This window comes from Scyliorhinus torazame, chromosome 5 (genome assembly GCF_047496885.1).
Source record: "Scyliorhinus torazame isolate Kashiwa2021f chromosome 5, sScyTor2.1, whole genome shotgun sequence".
Taxonomy (NCBI): Eukaryota; Metazoa; Chordata; class Chondrichthyes; order Carcharhiniformes; family Scyliorhinidae; genus Scyliorhinus; species Scyliorhinus torazame.
In genome coordinates, this window is record NC_092711.1 from 176,467,003 (window position 1) to 176,479,010 (window position 12,008).

The 12,008-nt window shown below is 49.9% G+C and overlaps 1 long non-coding RNA gene across 1 annotated transcript; it reads right to left on the reverse strand.

Moving 5' to 3' along the window:
- Nucleotides 1-683: 683 nt before the first annotated feature.
- LOC140422461 (uncharacterized) lies at nucleotides 684-5,964 on the reverse strand. Its single transcript, XR_011947477.1, has 2 exons — nucleotides 5,669-5,964; nucleotides 684-2,225 (listed from the first exon to the last, which is right to left on the reverse strand). It is a non-coding gene; the product is annotated as an uncharacterized lncRNA (long non-coding RNA).
- Between the last annotated feature and the right edge of the window lie 6,044 nt (nucleotides 5,965-12,008).

The following is a 12,008-nucleotide window of genomic DNA, read 5'->3' on the forward strand; positions in this document are numbered from 1 at the left end:
GTAAACTTTTATCAGGTCGTCCCTCAACTCCGTCGCTCTACTGAAAACAATCCGAGTTTATCCAACCTCTCCTCAGAGCTAATATCTTCCAGGCCAGGAAACATCCTGGTAAACCTCCTCTGTACTCTCTCCAAAGCCTCCACATCCTTTTGGTGACCAGAATTGTCAGCAATATTCCACGTTTAGTCTAGCTAAGGTTCTGTACAGCTGCAGCATGACTTGCCAATTTTTATACTCAATGCCCCGACCAATGAAGACAAGCATGCCGCCTGCCTTCTTAGCTCCTTATCCACCTGCATTGCCACTTTCAGTGATATGTTTATTGTAATTTCCCAATCTACCACAGACAACTTGCCCCTCATACCATGACAGTTTCCTTCTGCGAGAAACACACAGATACATTAGGCAAAAGAACCCTGTAACCACCATAGCCCATCTTCATGGCAACATGGCTGCTTTGGGAACTAAATATCTTCCAACATGCAAACACCTTTTCATTCTGTGCTCCTCGTCAAACTTGGAACCAGGTAATCGCAACGAGGCTCAAAAATGGTCAGCCCACCGGAGGCAGAGGTGTTAGACCGGCCAGTCCAGCAGAAAGAAACCCTCCAATCATCACCATTCACCAGATGTCAGAATGAACAAAATGCAGTCCTGGATGTCAGTGAGAGCAGAAACAATAACAACGGAGCCAACATCTGTAATTTATTGTGAACTTGTTGGAGTCACAACAGGTGCGATGAATCACAAACCCCCCCCCCCCACATTGAGAGCAGATGAATGGTCTCTCCCCAGAATTAACTCGCTAGTGTCTCCATAGTTGGGATGGATCATTGAATGTCTCCCCTGCTCAGAGCAGGCGAATGGCCTCTTCCAGGTGTGAACTCGCTAGTGTTCCTGCAGGGTGTATGGATATCTGAATCCCTTCTCTCACTAAGAGCAGGTTAGCGCCTTCTCCCCTGTGTGAACTCGCTGGTGTCCCTGCAGTTTGAATAACTGAGTGAATCCCTTATCACACACAGTGCAGATGAATGGCCTCTCCCCGGTGTGAGCGCTCTGGTGTATCTTTAGGGGGAATAAGTGAGTGAATCCCTTATCACACACAGTGCAGGTGAACGGCCTCTCCCTGGTGTGAACTCGCTGATGTATCCGCAGGCTCTTTAAAGTAGTAAATCTCTTCTCACACTGAGAGCAGGTGAACGGTCTCTCCCCAGTGTGAACCCGCTGGTGTTTCTTCAGCCTAGATGAAGTAGTGAATCCCTTCTCACACTCAGAGCAGGTGAACGGCCTCTCCCCAGTGTGAACTCGCTGGTGTGTCCGCAGGCTTTTAAAGAAGTGAATCTCTTCTCACACTGAGAGCAGGTGAACGGCTTCTCCCCAGTGTGAATTCGCTGGTGTGTCAGCAGGCTCAATGAAGTAGTGAATCCCTTCTCACACTGAGAGCAAGTGAATGGCCTTTCCCCAGTGTGAATTTGCTGGTGTGTCAGCAGGCTCGATGAAGTAGTGAATCCCTTCTCACACTGAGAGCAAGTGAACGGCCTCTCCCCAGTGTGAATTCGCTGGTGTATCAGCAGGCTCGATGAAGTACTGAATCACTTCTCACACTGAGAGCAAGTGGAAGAAACCCAGTGTGAACTTGCTGGTGTTTCTTCAGTCTGGATAACTCAGTGAATCCCTTCCCACACTGAGAGCAGGTGAACGGCCTCTCCCCTGTGTGACCTCGCTGGTGTCTCTTCAGGCTGGATAACTCAGAGAATCCCTTCTCACACTGAGAGCAGGTGAACGGTCTCTCCCCAGTGTGACTTCGTCGATGAGTTTCCAGCTCTGATGGAGATCTATATCCCTTCCCACAATCCCCACATTTCCACGGTTTCTCCATGTTTTGGGTCTCTCCAGTTTGGACAATCAGTTGAAACCTCATCCACACACACAAAACGTGTAGGGTCTCTTCCCGCTGTGAATGGTGTGATGTATTTTCAGGCTGTGTAACTGGTTAAAGCTCTTTCCACAGTCAGTGCTCTGGAACACTCTCACTCGGGTGTGTGTGACTCGGTGCTTTTCCAGTCACACTGGTGTTTAAAATCTTTTGAAGCCGACAGATTGGGCAAACATTTCTCCTTCTGGATTCAAAGTGATGATACTCAGATCCCAAGGTATTGAGTGAGTCTGTAAGACCGAGACGTGACAATTGAGATTTCTGTCTGTAATTCCTCCTCTTGTAATATCTGTAAAAGGAGTTTACAAAAGTCAACACTCAGTACAGGATAGAAATTCAGAACAGAGAATTCTAGTTTCTATGGAACATTCCTTCCTCTCATTCCCCAATACCTCGACTCCAATACCTATTCCCCAGACCTAGTCTCCAGGGAGCGCACTCGGAGGGATGAAGTTTCGGAGCTGTGAGTACAGAAACCTTATCTCGGGGATTCGCAGCCGAGTCTCCAGGGAGCGGACTCGGAGGGGCAGGGTATTGGAGCAGTGACTGTAGGAAGGATGAGCTGGCTGACCACTGCACCCTGGTACAGGAGGCCATTCAAGCGGGGGGAGGAAGTGGTAGTTGTCGGGGTTTCTATAATTAGGGGAACTGATAACATCCTTTGGAAGCAGGACCGAGAGTCCCACATGGTATGTTGCCTGCCCGGTGCCAGGGTGAGGGGCATCTCTAACCGGCTTGAAAGGATATTGGAGAGGGAGGGGGAGGATCCAGTTGTTGGGGTCCACGTTGGGACAAACAACATCGGCAAGACTCGGAAAGAGGACCTTTTTTGTGATTATCAGGAACTAGCAACAAAATTAAAGAACAGGTCCCAAGGATTATAATCTCTGGATTATTCCCCGAGCCACGGGCAAATTGGCATCGGGATGAGAAAATTAGGGAGGTAAACACGTGGCTAAAGGAGTGGTGTGGGAATGAGGGGTTCCATTTCATGGGGCACTGGCATCAGTATTTGGACAGGAGGGATCTGTACCATTGGGACAGTCTCCACCTGAACTGATCTGGGACCAGTGTCCTCGTGGAAAGGATAAATAGGGAGGTAGTCAGGAACCTAACATCAGAAACTGCAGCTCATAGCAAAACTACAAGTAGGGTGGAGGTATGGGCTTGGGTAGGGTGCCCTTTCCAAGGGCAGGTGCTGACTCGATGGGCCGAATGGCCTCCTTCTGCACTGTAAATTCTGTGATTCTATACTGGTTAAAGCAAAAGTGAAAAGTAAAAAACAAGTAAATAACAAACAAGCAAATAACAAAGAAGCAGTGCTGAGGGAGCGGTCAGGGGGAACAGCCAGATTAAGAGTTCTATAGACAAATGCACGGAGTGTAAGGAATAAACTAGACGAGCTGCAGGCGCCAATGCAAGTTGAAGATTATGATGTTGTCGCTATTACAGAGACTTAGCTGCAGGATGGTCAGGACTGGGAACTAAATATACCGGTTATAAAGTTTACAGGAGGGACAGAGAATATGGCAGAGGGGGTGGAGTAGCCTTACTGATTAGAAATACTATCACCTCAATGGTGAGGGAGGAAACAATGAGGGGAAAACATCCAGTGGAGACCATAGGAGTGGAACTGAGGAAGAAAAAGAAATCTAAAACTGTAATGGGTGTTGTGTATCAACCCCCTGGTCGCAGTTCTGAGGCGCTAGATTGTATAAAGTCAGAAATTAAGCAAGTGTGTTGCAAAGGCAGACGAGTATTAATGGGGGATTATAACTGACACACAGATTAGGAGAGGCAGACAAGCACCTGTCAGAAAGGGAGTGAATTTCTGCAATGTGTCCGGGATAGTTTCTGGACCACCCTGCTGTCCCCTCTTCTGCCCATCTAGCCAGCCCATTTTTATTGTCCTGTAATCTAAGGCCTTGTTCCTCACCATTTACTACACCACCAATTTTTGTGTCATCTGTGAACTTCCTAATCATACCTCCTACACTCACATCCAGGTCATGAATGTGTACTACAAACAACAAGTGACCCAGCACTGATCCCTGCAGAACACCGCTGGACACAGGCTTCCAGGCATAAAAACAACCTTCAAACATCACCCTCTGCCTCCTACCACTAAGCCAGTTTTGGATCCAGTTTGTCAAAGTGCCCCGAATCCCCTGGGCTCTTACCTTCTGCATCAGCCTCCCATGTGGGAGTTTGTCAAAAGCCCTACTAAAGTCTATGTCGACTACATCAACCGCACTACCTACATCTACAACCTAGTCACTTCCTCAAAAAATTCAATCAAATTTGTAAGACATGCTCTCCCTTGTTTAATCCTTGCCTCTCCAAGTGGAGATTAGTTCTGTCCCTCAGAATGTATTGCAGTAGCTTCCCTGGCAGTGAAGTTAGACTCACTGGCTTGTAATTTCCTGGTTTGTCCCTACTTGCCTTCTTGAATAATAGCACCACATTAGCTGTCTTCCAGTCCTCAGGCCACCTCTCCTGTGGCCACAGAAGATTTGAAAATTGTCAGAGCCTCTGCAATCTTCTTCCTTGCCACCCACAGCAGCCTGGAACACATCTCATCTGGCCCTGGGGATTTATTCACTTTCAAACCTGGTGAAACTGTTCATACTTTCTCCCTCTCAATGTTGTTATTCAAGCAAATCACAATGTGCCTCCATGATTTCTATACCTACATCACCCTTCTCCGTAGTGAACACAGATGCAAAGTACTCATTTAAAACTTCACCTGTATCTTCCAGTTCCATGCACACATTGCCACATTGGTCTGTAGTCTTACCCTGGTCAACCTCCTGCTCCAAATATACTTATAAAACATTGTTGGATTTTCCTTTATTTTATCCGACAGTGCTTTTCCATGCTCCCTCTTTCTCTCCTAATTCCTTTCTTAATTAATCCTTTACACTTTCTATCTTCCTCTAGAACTTCCGCTTTGAGCCCTCGGTATCTGTGTTAAGACACTTTGATTCCTTATCCAACCCTGGATATCCCTTGACATTTAGGGTTCCCTGGGCTTATTGCTCCCATCCTTCACTATCATGGGAACATAGAATCACAGAATTTACAGTACAGGAGGAGGCCATTTGGCCCATCGAGTCTACACCGGCCCTTGGAAAGAGAACCCCACTGAGGCCCACACCTCTGCCCGATCCCCGTCACCCCACATCTCTGCCCTATCCCCGTCACCCCACCTAACCTTTTTGGACACGAAGGGCAATTTAGCATTGCCAATCCACCCAACCTGCACGTCTTTGGACTGTGGGAGGAAACCCACGCAGACACGGGGAGAACGTGCAGACTCCGCACAGACAGTGACCCAAGTCGGGAATCGAACCTGGGACACTGGAGCTGTGAACCAAAGTGCTAACCACTGTGCTACTGTGCCGCCATGTGCACTCCCCATTTCTTTTTTGAATGAATCCCACTGCTCTAATGTAGATTTTTTGACAAGTGGCGGCTCCAAGTTGATTTTGTACAGATCCTGTCTTATTTTTTTTTATTTGCCCTCTCCATTCTGTAACATATCAGACCCCAACCTCAGATTCAGATGTTTCAATTTTATTGGCTTGCTCCTCCTGGGCTTTCCATGAGCGAATTCAATTTATCCATTTCAAGTTGACTATGTTGTTGGTCAGTTCCCCAATACTTTGGGGTGTGTGAGCTGCATTGTTATCCTCCTGTTTTTATAGAATCTAACCCTCTTTCCCCACTCACTGTGTGAACATGTTGACTGGTTGTTGAATTGCTGACATTTCATCTGGAGGCTGTGCTCCCTCAGATATCCTGTTCTGAATGAATTCTCAATGTCTGGTTGTATTTCTGCGGCAATATCTCTTGTTCTCTGGGCCCATTTCCCGCCAGTTTTTCTGCTGCTTTCATTGTTTGAAAAATGGTGAAAACAAAAGTAATAAAAATATTTACATTTGCGGGTGTTTGGCGGGAGGTGCGCGGCTTCCCTTCCGACAGGCAGTCAGGAAGCCGCTTCAGCTCTTTCCGTGCAGCCTGGTCAAGCTGCCGAGAGTCTCGGGACTCACTGCTCGGTGTCGCCACTCGGTGCTGCGGGTCTGACGGGGGGACAATCCAGTCAGTGACCTTCCCCTCCCCCGGACTGCGCATGTGCGGCTGACTGCGCATGTGCGGCTGACCCCGCCCCCCGTCTAGATGGGGTATTGACCAATAGAAAGACTTGGAGGACCGGAAGGACTCTGGGCCTCCAGCCAATCAGCACGCGGGCTTTGTGTAAATGCGAGATTAAGCTTCACACAGGCTGAAATTTCCTCCTGTCTCCAACATCTGTGAGTAAAACACTTTCATTTCTCCCCCTTTCCATTTCTTTACTCATTCTAAGAAATCTTACAACACCAGGTTAAAGTCCAACAGGTTTGTTTCAAACACTAGCTTTCGGAGCTCTGCTCCTTCCTTCACCTGAGGAACGAGCAGTGCTCCGAAAGCTCGTGTTTGAAACAAACCTGTTGGACTTTAACCTGGTGTTGTAAGACTTCTTACTGTGCTCACCCCAGTCCAACGCCGGCATCTCCACATCATTTTCTCATTCTGACCTTCAATTGGTCACTTGCAGCAACTGAAGGGAAAGGAAGTGAATCCAGGGAGGGTGCAGACTCTGGAAAGCTTGGCCCAGGTCTTTCTCTCTCTTCTAACACTGGGGAAATGGTGCTGAGGTGGAGGGGCCAATTACCTCATCGAATGGTTGAGCAGGCTTGATGGGCCAAATGCAGCTCCTATTTGTTCTGTCTTGAAGCGCAAGATAGCATTGTGGTTAGCACTTCACAGCTCCAGGGTCCCAGGTTTGATTCCCGGCTTGGGTCACTGTCTGTGCGGAGTCCGCACGTTCTCCCCGTGTCTGCGTGGGTTTCCTCCGGGTGTTCCTTTATCCTCCCACAAGTCCCAAAAGACGTGCTCTTAGGTGATTTGGACATTCTGAACTCTCCCTCTGTGTACTCAAACAGGCACCGGAATGTGGCGACTCAAGGCTTTTCATGGTAACTTCATTGCAATGTTAATGTAAGCCTACTTGTGACAATAAAGGTTATTATTATAAAGCAGGGAGCATGGATTTGTCAAACAGCCTGAATCAGCACCTTCAGGAAAATTGGACGGGTGAATATTAAAAACAGCAGAGTGAGAATGGAGGGAGAGTGTGTGGGATGGAGATTTACAACTTTTAGGAACATAGGAACTGGAGTAGGCCATTCAGCCCCTGGAGCCTGTCCCGCTATTCAATGAGATCATGGCTTATCTTTGACTGAACTCCATATACTTGCCTTTGGCCCATATCCCTTAATATCTTTGATTTACAAAAATCTATCTGTCTCATTTAAAATTAACAACTGATCTATGTTCAACTGCAGTTTGTGGGAGCGAGTTCCAAACTTCTCCAACTCTTTGAGTGAAGAAGTGCTTCCTAACATCTCTCTTGAACGGTCTTGCCCTAATTTGTAGAATATGGCCCTTAGGTTTAGAATCTCCAACCAGGGGCATCCGATGGAGGCCATGGAATGAGTGGTCACACATTTGGTGGCTCCCACTCAAGATTTTTTTGTTGTTGTCTTTTCCTGCTTGAAGGGCTTATTATTTGAAGGCAACAGGTACAGGAGTGCCCGGGGGGGAAGGTAATACTCCTCTGGTGTGGTTGGTGGATGTATCTGCGGACAAGGAGTGGTGCAGGAGAGTCTGTGTGGTGTGCCACAGGAAAAGATGATGGAGGACAAGTGGGGCGCGTTGCCTGCCCAGCGGTCGACGGAGCAGTTGGTAGAGTTTCTGACCAATAAGTTCCTACAACAGAGGAAAGAGGCCCTGGAAGACCTGGCCAAGGTGATGGAACTGCTGAGATCTGGGATCGAGCGAGTTAAGCAAAGGCTGAAGTCCCAGGGCCAGACGAACCAGAAAGTGGAGGAGGTGGTGGGGGAAGCACGAGGAGCAGTTGGCCTCGTTGGTGCCGGAGCTGGGAGTGATGCTGGAGAGTTTGAAGAGGCTGAGGGAGAAGGTGGAGGATCTGAAGAATCAATCTAGCAGGCAAAATTTAAGGGATGCCTGAAGGCATTGAAGGTGCAGAGGTCGCTGTGTATGTGACAAGGATTCTGGATGGGGGAGAGGGCCTTCAAATGGCCTCTGGAGGTGGACCGAGTGCACAGGCCATAAGGAGGAGGCCGCAGGCAGTCGTGCCACCGAGGGCAATGCTGGTGCAGTTGCACCACTTTCTGGTCAAGGAGAAGATCCTTTAATGGGTGAGGCAGACCAGAAAATGTACCTGGGAAGGGACTGAGCTGCAGGTGTACCAGGACCTGGGTGCGGAGCTAGGGAAGAGGAAGGCCGGGTTTAATCGGATTAAGGCTGCCGTCTTTGAAAAGGGGGTGAAGTTTGGGGTATTATACCTGGCCCACCTGTGGGTGACTTTCCAAGAACGAGAGCTTTATTTCGACACGCCAGAGGAGGAGATAGAATTTATGAGAGGCTATGGACTGAGGGGAGTGCGAGGATATTGAACTTTGGAGGAGTTGTGAGTGTTTTTGAAGTGTCTGGGGGTGGGTATTCTGGGGCAGGTCTTGGCAGGAAGGCAGTGATGGTGAGTGTGCCTTTTGTTACTCTTTAGGGGTTGACAGGTGAGATGGTCGGGGGGAGGGGAATTGGAGGGAGGCAGGGTGGTTGGAGGCTTTGGGCGGGGGCCACCATGCTAGCTGGGCGGACCAGTTAATAGGAGTGAAGTAGGGGGATGGCGTGGGAGGGGGGAATGGGGTTGTTTTTTTGTTTTTTGGGGGGGGGGAGCGTTGCTGACATGGGTGTGGTTGGTTTGCCGCAGTTGGGAAGGAATGGCGGTGACATCCGACGGCCTGGAGGGGTGCGTGATATGGGCTGGGGACTGGCCCAAAAAAGGAATATGGCTGATCGGCAGGGGAAGGGGGCAGGGAGCCTCCCGATTTTCCTGGTCATGTGGAACGTGAGGGGGTTGAATGGGCCGGTTAAACGGTCGCGTGTGTCCATGCGTTTGAGGAGTCTGAAGGCGGACGTGGCTTTTTTTGCAGGAGACGCACCTGAAACTGGGGACCAGACAAGACTGAGGAAGGAGTGGGTGGGGCAGGTGTTCCATTCGGGTCTGGATATGAAGCCGAGAGGGGTGGCAGTATTGGTTAATAAGAGGTTTGTGTTCGAGGTGGGGAGTATTGTAGACGATCCGGAGGGGGGGGGGGGGATATGTGAGGATTAGCGGGAAGTTGGCGGGGATGCCAGTGGTTCTCGTAACGTTTATGCCCCGAATTGGAATGTCGTGGATTTTATGAGGCAGATGTCAGGGAAGGTTCCGGACTCCTGTCGGTTGATTAAGGGGGTGATTTAAATTGTGGTCATAGATCAGAGCTTGGACCTGTTAAATCCCAAGTCGTCGAGGGTGTCGACAGTGGCCAAGGAGCTGAGGGGGTTTCTGGAGGAGGAAGGGAGGGGAGGGGGGACCTCTGGAGGTTTTGGAGGCTGAGAGCGACGGAGATTTTATGCTTCTCCCATGTGCACTCGGTATACTCCGGATTGACTGGGGTGAGGGCTGCTATTTGGGGCTATGTGGAGCTGAAAGACATGGGGAAGGTCACAGCCACCATGCTGTAGGGGGCACTTAAGGCTGTAATCAGGGGGGAGTTTGTATCAATTCAGGCGCACAGGGAGAAAATGGAGCGGGAGGAGAGGACAAGGCTGCTGGATGAGATTTTGCGGGTGGACAGGAGATATTCAGAGGCGCCGGAGGCAGGTCTGTTGAAGGAGAGGCAGATGCTGCAGATGGAGTTTGCGCTAGTTTCCACGGGGAAGGCAATGGGACCATTGCGGAGGGCCAGAGGGACAGTGTATGAGTACAGGGAAAAAGAGAGCAGGATGTTGGCCCATCAGCTGAGAAAGCGGTAGGCAGCGAGGGAGATTGGTAGAGTGAGGGATGATAAGGATCAGGTGGTGATGGACCCGGGAGGGTGTGAATGGGGTGTTTGAGGCTTTTCAGAGGAGGCTCTATGAGTCGGAGCACCCGACCGGAGAGGAGGGGATGCGGCGGTTCCTGGATGTGTTCAAGTTTCCCAAAGTGGAGGAGGGGCTGGTTCAGGGTGGGGGCCCCAATTGGACAGAGGGAGGTGATGGATGGTATGGGGGTGATGCAGGCAGGGCTGAGGGAGGTGATGGATGGTATGGGGGCGATGCAGGCAGGGCTGAGGGAGGTGATGGATGGTGTGGTGGTGATGCAGGCAGGACTGAGGGAGGTGATGGATGGTATGGGGGTGATGCAGGCAGGGCTGAGGGAGGTGATGGATGGTGTGGGGGTGATGCAGGCAGGGCTGAGGGAGGTGATAGATGGTGTTGGGGCGATGCAGGCAGGGCTGAGGGAGATGATGAATGGTATGGGGGTGATGCAGGCAGGGCTGAGGGAGGTGATGGATGGTGTTGGGGCGATGCAGGCAGGGCTGAGGGAGATGATGAATGGTATGGGGGTGATGCAGGCAGGGCTGAGGGAGGTGATAGATGGTATGGGGGCGATGCAGGCAGGGCTGAGGGAGGTGATGGATGGTATGGAGGCGATGCAGGCAGGGCTGAGGGAGATATTGGATGGTATGGGGGCGATGCAGGCAGGGAAGTCCCCGGGGCTGGATGGGTTCCTGGTGATGGTGTATAATGAAGCATGGGGGAATTCCCCTGACATTTTCGCAGGTTTCCAGCTCTCTGATTTTAAAGAGGGACAAGGACCCGGAGCAGTGCGGGTCATACCGCCCGATATCATTATTGAATGTAGATGCCAAGGTATTGCCGAAGATGTTGGCCTCACAAATTGAGGACTGTGTACCGGGGGTGATGGGACGAGGCTGGGGTGTCCGCGCTCTCCATTGCCATTCCCCTTCGACCTGTTATATATTTCAGACTCGGTGGGCAGCATCGGAGGCATCATGGAAAATGTGGGAAAGAGAGACTACAGCTTCAAATTCCTAGGTGTGCTCGTCACCAACAATCTGTCCTGGTCCACCAATGTCGACGCTGCGACCAAGAAAGCACAACAGTGCCTATACTTTCTCAGGAAACTAAGGAAATTCAGCATGTCCACATTTACTCTTACCAACTTTTACAGATGCACCATAGAAAGCATCCTATCTGGCTGCATCACAGCCTGGCCTGGCAACTGCTTGGTCCAAGACCGTAAGAAACTAGAGAGTCGTGAACACTGCCCAGTCCATCACACAAACCCACCTCCCATCCATTGACTCTGTCTACACCTCCCACTGCTTTGGGATAACGACAGCATAATCAAAGACCCCTCCCACCCGGTTTATTCACACATCCAACTTCTTCCATCGGGCAGGAGATACAAAAGTCTGAGAACACGCACTAACATGTCCAAAGACATGCAGGTTAGGTGGATTGGCCATGATAAATTGCTCTTAAGTGACCAAAAAGGTTAGGAGGAGTTATTGGTTACTGGGATGGTGTGGAAGTGAGGGCTCAAGTGGTTTGGTGCAGACACGATGGGCCGAATGGCCTCATTCTGCACTGTATGTTCTATGTTCTAACAGATTCAAAAACATCTTCTTCTCCGCTGTTACCAGACTCCTAAACGACCCTCTTATGGACTGACCTGATCTCTTCACACATCTCCTCCACTGATTAGTGCTACACTCCTGTATGCTTCACCCGATGCCTGTGTCTATGTATTTACATTGTGTATTAATGTTTGCCCTGTGTATTCTCATGTATGGAATGATCTGTCTGAACTGTACACAGATCAATACTTTTCACTGTATCTCGGTACACGTGACAATAAACAAATCCAATCCTCACCATTGAAGTGATAGTATTCCTAATCAGTAAGGCTACTCCACCCCCTCTGCCATATTCTCTGTCCCTCCTGTAAACTTGATAACCAGTACATTTGGTACCCAGTCCAGACCATCCTGCTACTTGTTTTTGAAACTGTGTTGAGCACTGTCCCAGGTTCGATTCCCTGTTGGGTCGCTGTATGTGCGTCATCTGCACATTCTCCCCATGCACGTGGTGTTCCTCCGGGTGTTCTGGTTTCCTC